This window comes from Cygnus olor, chromosome 1 (genome assembly GCF_009769625.2).
Source record: "Cygnus olor isolate bCygOlo1 chromosome 1, bCygOlo1.pri.v2, whole genome shotgun sequence".
Lineage (NCBI taxonomy): Eukaryota > Metazoa > Chordata > Aves > Anseriformes > Anatidae > Cygnus > Cygnus olor.
In genome coordinates this window covers 101,709,865-101,723,298 of record NC_049169.1, presented here as the reverse complement: position 1 = coordinate 101,723,298, position 13,434 = coordinate 101,709,865, and the positions used below count along the sequence as shown (strand labels likewise).

The window sequence follows — 13,434 nt, the reverse complement described above, 5'->3', positions numbered from 1 at the left end:
GAACTCAGAGATGTAGCACTAACTTCAGACAGTACTTCTTTTAAGGAGAAACCTATACATTTTTCCCTGAAATAGAGTGTCTAATGTGCATTTTTGCTTTTATATGTGTCCTGGTGTTTAAGGGAATCATTTATATGATTTCTTTGTATTGTGTCGCTTCGTACTGCGTGTAATGTGAGGCTTATATTTTAGACCAAAAGGAATTTACTTTGGGAGCAGAAGCACAATATTCCACTCTACTATCACACAAGTATTTGTTAAATTGTAAGCCACTGATTTTTGCCATATTTTCCATTCAGTCCTAATGAGTGTGCATTGCTTGCACTGTAGCTGATGGCACCCTAATTTTCTGCCACTTGTCTTTGTAACTTGCTGTTAATGTAACTCAGGTGGATGGTAGATAAAATCTGAGGGCTATGCAGCATGCCTAGTCCTCTAGCATTTTCCAAATTCAGCCAGTTACATTTGCAGTTTGAGTAGGTAGACTCTCATTTATGTTCTTGCTCTAGCAGGAGAAAAGAGTGAAATAGAAAGATGCTTCCAGTTCATTATTTCTATATCTGATGTAGATATTCTCCTTTGGGATCTGCCCTTTACTGAAGATCCCCCCCCCCCGGTTGGATTATTTAGGCCACTGTTGGGAATTAAAGCAGAATGGTGGTCTGTTAGTACCTAGAATTAAGAAAGCACACAGCCGCTGTGACATTTTACCTTCAACATTTGGAAGTAGAGTACAAGCATACAAGTCCGTGCTAGCTTGAAGCTAGGGTTCCACAGAACAATAGCAGATGCTGTACAGCAACGCTAATTTCAACGAGAGACCAGCCAAGAATCACTAATTCGTGCTCTTAGTCCTGTATTGCTGCAACTCTTAACTTCTAGCATGAAGCTGGCTGCCACGTAAGGCAGCAGGAGCAGACCTACCGGCACTGCAGTCCTACTCGGGCATACCCGTGCAAAGCCCTGCCGCAGGAAGACAGGGCAGCTGGGGAAGCCCACCCGGAGGCTCTCCCTCTGAAAGGCACTCACTGGCTGAGGGCTGCGGGAGGGAGCGTGAACAGCCGTGACTTCAACAGAGGACCGAACCCTGTGTCGCCCAGCAGTGCTGGTGGGGGGGGGCTGCACCTTGCCGTGAGCTTGGGCTACAGGAGCCTGCACGGGACAGTCCGTTATGCCGGCGGGGGGCGAGGGGGTGGGCCGAGGCAGTGATAGAGAGGGGTGGTGACAGCAGTGGCCGCGAGGCAGCGTGCGGTCTCAGTCGCGCAGCTCCCCATCCCCATGTATTCTCGCGTGCTGCGCTAGGCTGAGCCTCTGGAGAGGAAGAGAGGTTGAGGGGGTAAAGCACAGAGAGAGGAGGAGGGGTATGGGGGGGGGGTGAGGTGAGGTGAGGTGAGGGAAGGAGGGAAGGATGCAAGCAAGCAAGGAAGGAAGGAAGGAAGGAGGAGCAGAGGGGAGAGAGAGGGAGGGGGAAGGGGGAGAGAGAGAGGGAGGGGGAAGGGGAAAGGGGGGGAGGGAGGAGGGGAAGGGCGAAGAGAGAGGGAGGGAGAGAGAAAGAGAGAGATTCTGGTAAGTGGGAGGAAGAGAGGCATCTATGGGAGAGGGAACCCGGGTGGGGAGAGGAAAAACATTACCAGAGAAGGACCAGGAGAGGAGTGCAAGAACTGAGACTGGTCACAAATGTCGGGCTTATTGAAGACATCTATTGGCTGTGCCTTGGGCTGGGGAACAAAGCGATAGTGGGCGCAGAGTGGGAATGACCCAGCGCTGGCCCACCAAGATGGTGTAATTTACACGGTGAAAACAGCCTTTGTCCAACTTCTCTGATGCCAGGAGACAGCTCTTTACAGCTTTGGTGGGAAGGCCTCCTCTTGAGTAATACTGGGAAGTGAAGGGGGTGTTGCTGGAGTCCTACAAAAGGTATTGTGGCGGGCGAGCAGGCTGGCGGGAAAGGATGTTGTGAGCCTGTCCAAAGAGACCGGAGGAAGAGAGCCATCTTCTAAGATATCATTGGATCTCTGCCATCGGGGGTGGGGGTGGGGCGGGGAAGAAAGACGACAAATGAAGTACTGCTTCGGAATGGGATTAAGACTCCAAAAAATTGTGTTGTTTTTTCATTGTTGTTGTTGGTGGTTTGTTGGTTGGTTTTGTTTTGTCACTCCATATCCTAGTGTTTGCTGTATGAAAGTCTGCATTACTGGGACTTGGGAGGGTCCGGAGACCCCCAAGCTCACTTACGTCAGATGCCATGTGCAGGCAAGGAGATAAAAGCGATATGAAATCATGTCACAGTTTCTCTTCTCATGGAAATCGGTATCAAAATTAGATACTTTTAACACATGCATGGTTGGTGTGGTCTGATCCTATGTGCTTTTGTTGTTGTCTCCCCCCCATCTTCTTTAAGAGCTATAATTGAATCTTGCCTTAGAAGTCTCTGAAGCAGGGAGGCAAAAGTAGATTGATAGTGGTGTAGATTCCTGATTCTGGTGGACCAACATAAGGAAGGCTTTGTGGCCTTTTCTGTGGATAGGGTTCTTGAATGCTCCTGTAGGGAATAGAAAGCTGTATGAGTGTTTGTGGCAGAGGAAAGCTGTGCTACTCTATTTTTCAAGATGGTGAAAAGTTAGTTCAACTCATATTAAATTGTGATGTGACTGTTGCTGTGTTGGGTATTTTAAATTTGCCTTTGTGGGCCCACTGAGATAATTTCACTTAGTCTGAAGTCTCTTAGGCTATTACCCCACTTGTTTGGTTGAAGAGAGGAGTGAATTTCACCTGCCTCCCTCACAAGTTACATAAATAAAGTCAAGATAGTGAAGCAAATCTCCCAAGGGGCATCCTTCATTTAGGAATGATATCAGCTCATCAACTGATGAGGAAGGAGAGTGAGAGGGCAAATGAAAAGAACAAAGTTAAGATGGGGGGAATGATTAGCTGCTACTAGGCACATTTGTTACAGAGACAGATCTGCTGCCTCAGCTGGGATGAGCAAGGGAGGTTCCTCTTTTCCTTGCTACACAGATCCTAATCAGAAACATGGAGACTGGATGTGGGAGCACCTCTTGTTTAGTCACAACTGATCTGCCTGCCTTCACCTACTAATACAGGATTGCAGTGACTGTTTTTAGGGCTTTCTTCATTCCCAGTTTGAGATCGCTCCAGTGCTGAGGTGCTTTAAGGTAAAGATACAGCTGAACAGTGAAGGAAGAGATACTCCACAATCTAATAATCATTTTTCTTACATGTTACCTGATCTCTATACTGAAGAAAAAACAAACAAACAAACAAAAAAAAAACCTACTGTTTTTCCTTTAGAACTTCATTCCTTAAATTCAACTCCTGGTGCCACTTAAGGTTATTTTGCAAGCCTTGTATAACTGGAGGTGATTGATTCTTTCCTGTACTGCCTTTTGCATGTATTTAGTCTTATCCGAATTATATATATGCAGTTCTTAGTTCTTTGTCAAGCATTGGTGCCCCTCCAATCCGTAAATGTTTTTACCATGCCTTCTGAGTTCACCCTTATTTGAATTCCTTCACCGAGCTACACAGAATAGTAGGTATGGCCATATGTTTTGATACTAGAAAAGACCATTGCTTTGGGGCATTGGAGCTTGTATGAAATAAGATTTTATCCTCTGTAATCACTGAAACCATGCAGAAAGACTTGTTTTCTTGCTTTGTTCTGAGGTTCTCAGCTCTTCCACGCTATTAACTGTGGCAAGAACAGCATGGGTTATAGACACTGTTTTTAGAGGGGATTGGGCAAGAAATGTCTCTTTTCTTTTGACCAAGGCTGCTACTGACTTCACCTTCTGTATTTCACTTGCAGGCTGACCCACTGACATGATGTAAATGCTGTTTTGGGGAGAGGCAGCTAGTCTTCCCAAGGAGACAGCTGCTTATTCTCCAGTATGCCTTGCTCCTGTAGGCTATGTGTTTGACAAGAGAGCTGATACCTCAGTCAACTGAGAATTGTCTTCTTTGTGCCTATACAAATTCACTGCATACAGTCCTTTTTGTGACCAGGTGTAGGTGTTTTTCCCCTTTCCCCCTGTAGTACAGTATGTGCCATAAACAGAGAATCATATAAGAGATCACTATGGTTTCTCAACCCTTATTTTGTGTACCACCATTAATATAGAGTTGTTTTGTGGCCGACTCATTCTTCCCCTGCATTGTTGAGACTTGCGCATGCTCTTTCTCTGGCATCAGGAATGCTTCCCATCTACGTCTGCTTCCCCCATAACCTGCTTTTCCTTGTTATGCGTGCATTATGCCTTAGTAGCTCCTGTGGGAAAAAGTCCCTGAAAATTAGTGTAAAGTACATTTAGTGCACTGTTAAGGTTTCACAGTTTACTACTCATTTTTGTGGCCATATTTATATATGGTTAATGCATACACAAGCAATAGAAGATGGAAGAAGTAGAAACTGGTACTTATGGTCATGCTAGACCTATATAATGTAGTTTAACAACCAAAAAGGTTGGCAGTGTCACCATAAAGGGTGCTATTGTGGGAGAGTGTTTGTGAAGAATATATCAGATAGAGTGCTTTCTTTCATAAACATACAATGATTTTTTTTTTTTTCAAAAAGCCAAAAGACTCTTTTGTATGAAGAGAAAAGATGGTTAAAGCTTTAGGAGAAAACCGATGATCCTGCTATAATTTTGTCTTTTTTTTTTTCTTAAACCTACTTTAATATTATGTTACTACTATGTCTTACTGTCTAAAAAAGGAAAATCTCTGTTTTGTAAGAAAGCTGTATATCATCTTACAGCAATATAGCTAACATACTTTTTCCTGCTACTAACTCGGCTACTAATTCCAGCTACTAAGAAATTCAGCAAGTTTCCGTGTTTTTGCAACTTTATCATTAAGCATCTGTCTATTGAGATTTGTGCCAGACATCCCTCTTCTTCCATATTTGTTCTCTACGGCAATCAGGCAATGTCATGGACTTCAGGGGATGTATACAAGTATAACTTGTGGAGATTTAGCATGTAATTCTGTAGTTGTTGTATAGCAGAAAACTCTCTCTCTGTTGACAATTGTACTAGGCATGCAGACCCCTAAAATGATAAAAACTCCCTAATTTCTCATGTCAGCCACTGTGCTCTGACATGTGATAGTCACTGTTTTCAGTTTGCCATGTTTCCAGAAGCCCCTCTGCATTCTGCTACTCAGGGCTTGTTTGTCAAGGAAATTTGTATTCAAATGTTTCACATGCACGTGTGCACACATGCGTCTGTGTTCACATACATGCACACAACAACAGTTAAAGAGGAGAATAAAAGTGCTTTTCTGGGACTAGACAAGATGCTGGATAGTGTTAGAACACAGCCTATCCAGTCTGAAAACTAGTCATGTGAAGGCTAGATCCTTATGGTCTTGGTTCACCTCAGGATGGAAATTCTGTCCTGTCCAGACCTGTGGATTGAAACATGCATGACTTCATTTTCAGACAGACTTTTTTTTCCCCCCCTAGGCTTGCCATGTAAATGAATCCTCTGCTGAATCTGGAGTTTCCAAATGCAGCTTTTCTCTGTGCCGTGTCTCCGGAAAATATTGTGTGTGTCTAAATCATATAATTAAACCCTAGAAGGTAGAGACTGAGTACTACTAGCTCTGTCTAATTTATTTCTGTTTTAGCAAGCTTTTGATTTTGAAAGGTAAAATGGGGCACACTGATGTTCCACCAAGTTCTATATAGCTTTCAAAACTTCCTTAAATGACCTAATCTCTCTCCCACTTAATATAAAACACACACATGATATGAATGTATTTGGCCCAGCCGACCACTTCAGAGGCACTGTGTGGGATGCAGACGCTTGTGTGGGGGCTCTTAGCATCATGCTTACAACAGGTTTCCGCAGATCCTGAGGATGTCTACGCATGGAACTAGGGTTCCTTGGCAGAACTATTTTATCTTCCTAACAATTCTTTAAGAAGGGTATGGAACATCACAAGAGAGAACTTGCTGTGGAGACCTCTGGATAGGATTTGAATAACTCCAGTTTGGAAATTCAAGGTTTGGACTATTTATAAAAATTGAACTTCCAAATGTTGCTTTACACACAGCTTGACTCAATTTGATCCCAGTAAGCAGGATCAGAAATACCTTCTGCACCAGGGAAAATATTTGGACTTATTCCTTCCTGGCTTTGAACCAGGAAGAATTGCTGATGGAAACACAGCTGGACTGGGATACTTGCTTGCAATTTTCTCTGAGACAGTTCCTTCCCTTTCTAATGTCAGTAGGCTTTGAGCTGGTGCCAGTAGCAATGGGAATGCATTTTCACTTTTCAGTGACTTATGTTTATAAAGGGGCAGTCACACCAGCAGTTATCACTGCCATCACTGTAATATCAGGACTGGAATAATTCTCTTGAGGAATGATCATTTAATTACTAGCACAGAGAGCATCCCAGTGGCCTTCTCCTCATATCCTTCTCTAAGCATACTTCTGCATTGGGAATTGGCAGAGACTCGGTACTACAACATGATTTGACAACAAATTCTGCTGACCTGAGTATAAGTCAGTGGTCTGTTCAGATCTAGCAGATAAACAGAGACTTGACAGAGGGAGTTTTCTGTAGTTTGCATGCATCTTGGTGTTGTGTTCTTCTGTGACACACAGATCTGGGAGTCAGATGCTGAGGAGTAATTAGTTTTCTTTCGGTGCTTTACTATAGCACCTGTTTGCTCAGGGCCCCGGGCTATGTACTAGAAATACATTTGGTGAAATAACATAATAGGAATGATACATGACTTGTGTTCCTTGTTTCAGTCAAAAGTCATCCTAATGTTGACTAGAGGAATCATGTTAAAAATTGCATGTTCCTCATGGATAAATTTACCCATCCTTAATTAGAAGTGGCTCTGGATAGTCTCAGACAGCTGAAGGTTCCTGCAACTCAGGGAACCAAAATAGTGACTAACTACCTATTTAGTTCTTATTATTACACTCTCTCTGGCAATTGGGGAGGGAGACAACCTTCATGTCAGAAAATGTGTCTTGGATCTGCTGTGTTACAGTTGAGACCAGTATCCAAGGAAAGGAAGTGGTGCATTGTCCTTGTTTCACTTCAGGTGTTGTCCTTTGGTTTTGTTATTGAACGTGGTTGTTAATAAGAATAATGAGCCCCAACATCCACAGTGAAATATAAGTAAGCGTTTAAGACACAGAGGAGGCAGGATGAGCTCTGAGGCTTATATGTTATTGCTTTCATCTCTGGCACTAAAAATAGTACAAATGTTATTAGAAAGAAATCTTATGAGTCTGAAATATCTTTCTACCATAATACACTTGGCCTTCCCTTTTCCTCTTAAGACTTTTCTGTTTTCATTAAGTATTAGTGGCACGTAATGTTCCCATTTCCTAAGTATGGAAACAATGAGCTGGAAATGCAGGATGGAGGAAGACGAGGGAAGGACCTGGCAATGGACTTGGTTGCTCTTCAGGCTGTGCCAGTGGCAAGTTCATGTTTTTGATGGGGCTTTCTAACCTGCCATCGCTGCACATGGGCTCCCTGGAATGCTGCATTCAGCTCATCTAATCGTTCCACCCAGTCATTCCCTTCCAGGTCATCTCTCTCTTCTTTACAACCTAGATCTCTTCAAGCTGCTGTTTCTGCCTCACTGCTCTCTGAACTGCCTTCTGCCTCACTGCCTCAGCTGTCTCCTAAACAAGAGCCAAGTTTGGGTAACCAGATTGACAAAATCAAAGTAGGGGCCTAGTCTGAGCTCTGAACTTGCATAAATCATTACTGTTGTCCTCTAAATAAATATCTACATATAATTGATAAAGATTTAAAAAAATAGTGTAAAAATAAGATGTTTTTGAAGTTGAATGGGACTGTTATATTCTCTGTTCTTGCTGCTGGTTTCAGTCACTTTAATAGTAAGACCAACATACCATGAGAGAAGGGGACTAAGTCTGAAGATTCTGGATTTAGAAGCTGGAACTGGAGAGAGGAAAAACAGGAGAAATCAACAATTTTCTTATTCCCAGAATAAGTTCTAGTTTTCACAATCCCTGGCTCTGTGCTCTTACATTTCCTTCAGGGATTGCTACCAAGATAGATCTCTGTTTGCATGTTACTGCAGAGTGCCATACACCTAATCCAAAAATGGTTAGACATAGATTAAAGTTAGTTTTCGTGTACAGTAGTGTTGAGTGTGATCAGTGCAGTATAGCATTATTTTGTAGTGCTTTACTGCCTGATGGGAGTGTGAGGCTCATACTAATGGTGGAATAGACCAAATTCCTATCTTGACAAATGGTGGTCAAATAAGCATGGAAGATGCATCGTGGAACTAACTCTTCTTTGAGCTGTTTTCCCTCTCCCCCATAGTTTTGTGCATAGGTTTTCCACATCCAACACTCTAATTGACATGTTGCAACTAAAGCCTGTATATTGTACAACCTGTTGGTGCAGTCAGCAGCATTTAAGTGAATCATCATGACTGAAGATAATTTTTAATCCCCAGTTCCATATCCTAGAACTAGAAAACTGATCTTTGCAATAGGGGATATGGGGTATAACTGGATGGAAGCTAGCTGGTAAACAATTGCATGGAGTGCGGCTGGGGACTAAGGTTTGGATGGCAAGATCAGGGCAACAAAAAAAAGATGAGTGATGTGATTATGCTTCAGTGCTTCTGTTGTCTTGTGTTTTGCAGAGAACCATTCTGTGCTTGCTTCTCTTAAGATGAATAAAACCAGTGATAAATAGTGCTAATAATTAAATAGTTTTTAAAAGTAAAAGTAGCCTCTATCTGAAAATGCTTGCAGCCAACGCTTTGAGAGCCAAGCTATATGACAGAACAAGGCTGATTAAAATGGATAAAGTAGTTATAATCAACGCTTAAATCATTAAGCATGTTATCTGAAAACCCAAAATTGCATCCTTTGAGCAAGAAAGGAGAGGGGTTTTTTTTAGGTTGATAAAGAGAGCAGCACTTAAATGAGGATGTTTTAATATTATTAGTTCTTTCTGTAGTCAATTTTGAAATGTCAGTTTCTCTCATGGAATGAAAGGCAATTTCAAATGGAAGGAATTCCCATAGAAGACTAATGTTTTTTTTTAAATTATTTTTTTATTTTACCAGCTGTCAGTGCTGCTGCTGTCTCCTAATGAACAACATACATACATTTGAATACTGTGAATGTGAATAGCATGCATTTTCTGCTTATGCCAAATTCTCCTTGCTGTAAAACCCTATAAAGTCAAAAGCAAAATCAGAGATGAAGACAGTAAATATATTTTTAAAAAGTCTTTACTGCAGATAAAAAAAAAATCTTAATCCTTACTAAAGGGCTTTGCAAACTTTTGTCCACAAATAACAGTTAAAAAGAATTAAACAGTTTAACAGTTAAAAAGTTAAAAGTTAGAAGTTTTCTTAAAAAGAAAGATATTCTCTCTTTTTTTTTTTTCTCCCTCCCCATTGCGATGTTTTAAGTGTTTATACATAGATCTTGGTTCATGTGTAGCCTTACATGGTTGGAAATACTCTTAACTTAAAATGGAAGAGAACGTTAGTATAAAATATTCATTTTCTTAGGCTTGTAAGCTTCCATTGTCCATATCTTAATTTTATAAGACCACCATTTTCCCCCCACCCAATCTTTCAGGGCCTTGATTTCTTTTACAGCATCCTGACAGTGCCGTTAAGGCCCTTCTGCAGCTCTGTGCCTAGTTTGTCCATGCAGATTTGCAGATGATCTCCCAGACTTGGGAAGCAAATGTCAAGGTTATTTGCCTGATTTGTGCGATTGCTTGTCTTACCATTGCTAACACTGTGCTTGGCACCTTGATTATATTTTTCCATCCATTAACAATCACATTAATTTAAGGTGCAAAAGAAGCAAGATCAGCACTGCTTAAAAGATGAGAAAGTGATTTTAGGGACATACTCTTTATGTCAGACATCCTTTGCTTGAATATTGCTTGTGAAAAATGTTTTTCCTTTTTTTCTTTCCAATGACAAAATAGTATGCATCATTTTCCGTGATTTTTTTCAAACTAGTCCTTATAAACTGTAGGTGTCACTACCCTAAAATTACTGTGAAACTTCAGGTATTTAAATAAACTTAGTTAGTGCCAGTATTACACAAGAAGGAAATTTCAATTTTCAAAGAATTTTAACTACCATAGAATTTTTTCATCTAGAAGTTGATGATGTGGTGTGGTATTACCTGTCTGAACAGCTAAACTCTACCACAACCTCTCTCTTACTACCTGTCCTCCTCAGAAGAGGGGAAGAAGAAAGTATGTTGGGAAAAAAAAAAAGAAATAAAAAAGCTCCCAGGTTTAGATAAGAATAATTTAGTTAAAGGGAAAAGGAAGAGGGGGGGAAAAAAAAAAAAAGAAAAAAAGCTGTGCGGAAGCACAGATAGAGGAAGAAAATACATTCTCTACTTCCCATCAACAAATGATGTTCGGACACATCCTAGGAAGCAGGGCCTCAATACACGTAGCCATTGTTAGGGAGGACAGACATCTTCATAATGAGAGCACCCTCTCTCCTTCCCATTTCCCACCTTTTATTGCTGAGTGTGACATCATATGGTATGGGATATCTCTTTGGTCAGTTTAGGTCAACTGCCCTGGAGATGTCCCTGCACCACCTCTTGCCCACTGCCAGCCTGCTGGCTCTCGGGGGTGGGTTGGAGGTAGTCTTGATGCTGTGCCAGTATTGCTCAGCAATGGACAAAACACTAGTGTGATACCAGTGCTGTTCTAGCTACAAGTGCAGAGCACTGCAATATATATGGGCCACTGCAGGGAAAGTTAACTCCATCCCAGCCAGAGCCAGTACATATGGCCACCCTCAGGGTTACTTAAGTCAAATCCCTTAAACATAAAATGCTTTGTTTAAGATCTTGGAAATACAACCTTTTACACAGTGCTTAAGAAAGGTTTAATTCTATTCTTTAAAAGCTGAAAATCATCCTGCTTTTATACAGATAAAGTTATACCTATAAAAGGTAAATCACACCTGAAATTGAAAAAAAAATAATGTTTATTTCCACATAGATGGAAGTGTATTGCAAGGCTCTGTGCATAGTTGTATTGCAAGAAGTTTCCAGAAAAACAGGGTAAAATTTGAGATGAGCAGAGCAAAATTATACTTATTTATTCAGCTGTTATCTCTCTTCTTTCTACAGTCTCCTTTATTTACTGAGTAAAAATTAAATGGAATAACCTCTATGCTTTTGCAATTCCTGTTATTTTTAGGGAAGTTTGTATCAGACAAGTGAAGGATAATGTGCACAAGAAAGTGTTTCTTAATTTTCACTCTATAATGTGTTTAAAAGACCAAAGCTGGAGCTTTGCTTCCAGGTGTTAGTGTTAGAAGCTTGAGTATGATTACCAGTGTTTCTTTAAAAGTCCATGAATGGCACGAGGCACTCATGAATCACTCCAAAATCATCAAGTCAGATCCTGTGAGGTGGTAAGAGATTTTATTCAGGAGCTTTAAAGTACATTTTGTGGTATTTAACATGCATATAATTCAAGTAACTAGTAAGCAAAGAAAGGAGCTGCTTTTGTATCTTTAATTAGGGAAATCTTATTACTATTTTTTAAAATTGCAATAATATCAAGAGGTCAGTGTCCATCTTGTAAAGCATGATAGAAACATAATGGGGAGGCATTGTGAGAATTTGAGGAAAGACAGTGCAGAGGTGAATGAATTTTGGTCAGGAAGAAAAAGAAGGGTGACAAGCAAAGCTGTGATGCATATACCTAGCCAGGTAAGCAGAGAAGAGAGATTTGAAGGAAAGCACTGTGGTTAGCTAAAGAAATATGTAATATGTCTATTCTGTGTACAGGACAGGTTGCAAGACTTCACAGATAACTCCCCAGATAACTTTAGGTTGAGCAGCCTGCTGGGGAGAGTTGAGCTATGCATAGCTCCTTTTTTATTTAGTGGACGTATTAGATATCTAATAAAGATCTTTGAGCTCAGTCCGCTTACTCTAGATATTGTTTGAGGAATGATGCTTGTAATTTGTGCATCCAATTTGATGAGGTGAATCCAAGCCTCAAGGGCTTAATAAAAAAAAAAAATCCATTTACTTTAAGGGCTATGAAAGTTCTTGGATTGGATCCACCTAGGAAATGTATAGTCAGAGCATGGAAATTCAGCTTCAAGACTACTGATATTTCAATGGATAGCGTTCAAAATCAACCTTTGGATTCTTGTTGTAAACTAAAGAATCCCAAAAGATGTAGACACAGCCCCATTCCGTTGCAGATTGAGGTGAAACCTTCTAGCTGGTTTTATAGGCTTGATCAAACCAGCTAGAGGAAATATTTCATTGTATACATTGTTGAGAAAGAATTTCAAGATTAGTTATACATTAACACCTAGAACGGTTATCTCCAAAGTAAATTAATAAATTGCATGTATGATTAAAACCCCACAAGGGTCTGTAACAAATTCCATTCTCCTGTCAGATATTTTAAAAGTACTTTGGTGTCATCAAAATAATCTCGAAAAGTAATAGAGGATAAAATGATATATAAGAACTATTGAAATGATTTATAAATTGAATTAAACATCTCTGTGCTGCTATATGTGCACCAGTGATGACTTTTGTAGAAAATCACATTTAATTTCAAAATACTAAAACCCTGGGTGATGAATGATGTGTTGCTGTACCCCTATTCATTTCCTGTTTGAGATGTAGAAAGATTTTCATGAATAGCAGTTACTGTAATTATGGTCAAAGAACAAAGGTAAACAGTATTATGTCATGCACAAGGTGTTGCACAGGCAACACAGTTGTGAAAAATTGACAACTTTTCACAACAGCATTGTGAGCTGGGTGGATAAGATTTTTCCTAGTGAGGTGCATGACCATAGGCACAAGGGCATCTCCGTGTCAAAGAAGCAGTTATAGTAAGAGAGATGTGGGGGTGGAGGGAAAGGCCTCTGACTTATGTATGATACTATCATGATTTCCCATTTTACACGAATGGGAAGAAGTGTTAACGCCACTTCTTGTACTCTTCTCTACCTAAACACGATGAATCGGTGTGTGTACTATACATTAATTGATGCAGTAATTTATTGACTCTCCATGTTTGTGCTCATTTATCTCTCCTCACCGAGAGATAATATTATGCTGTTATGAGTCACAGTGCAAAATGTGCAAAAGGATAAAAGACTGCTACCAAAATTTTTAAGGTATTTGCTCTACCCTGAAGAATTTTTGAAGGCGCATTTCCTTTGCGTCTAGATGCTTTTCATGTAGAAGAAGTATGACAATTATGAGGGACATTTGCTGAATAAAGTGTAGCAGAGGGAAGTTATGCCTATATAATGATTTCTACTGTGATACCAGCTTAGAGGAGTCAGTTAATCACAAACAAGGAAGAAGCATTTTTCCAGTGGGACAAAACAAGATAATCTAGAAAAGCTCTT

At 40.5% G+C, this 13,434-nt stretch overlaps 1 protein-coding gene across 1 annotated transcript in view; it reads left to right on the top strand.

Moving 5' to 3' along the window:
* The first annotated feature begins 1,562 nt into the window (after nt 1-1,562).
* Nucleotides 1,563-13,434, top strand: part of LOC121078243 (ephrin type-B receptor 5) — a 93,424-nt gene continuing 81,552 nt past the window's right edge. Inside the window, exon 1 of the mRNA XM_040574184.1 lies at nt 1,563-1,917. The gene's annotated coding sequence lies outside the window, so the exon portion shown is untranslated. The remainder of the gene's footprint in view (nt 1,918-13,434) is intronic.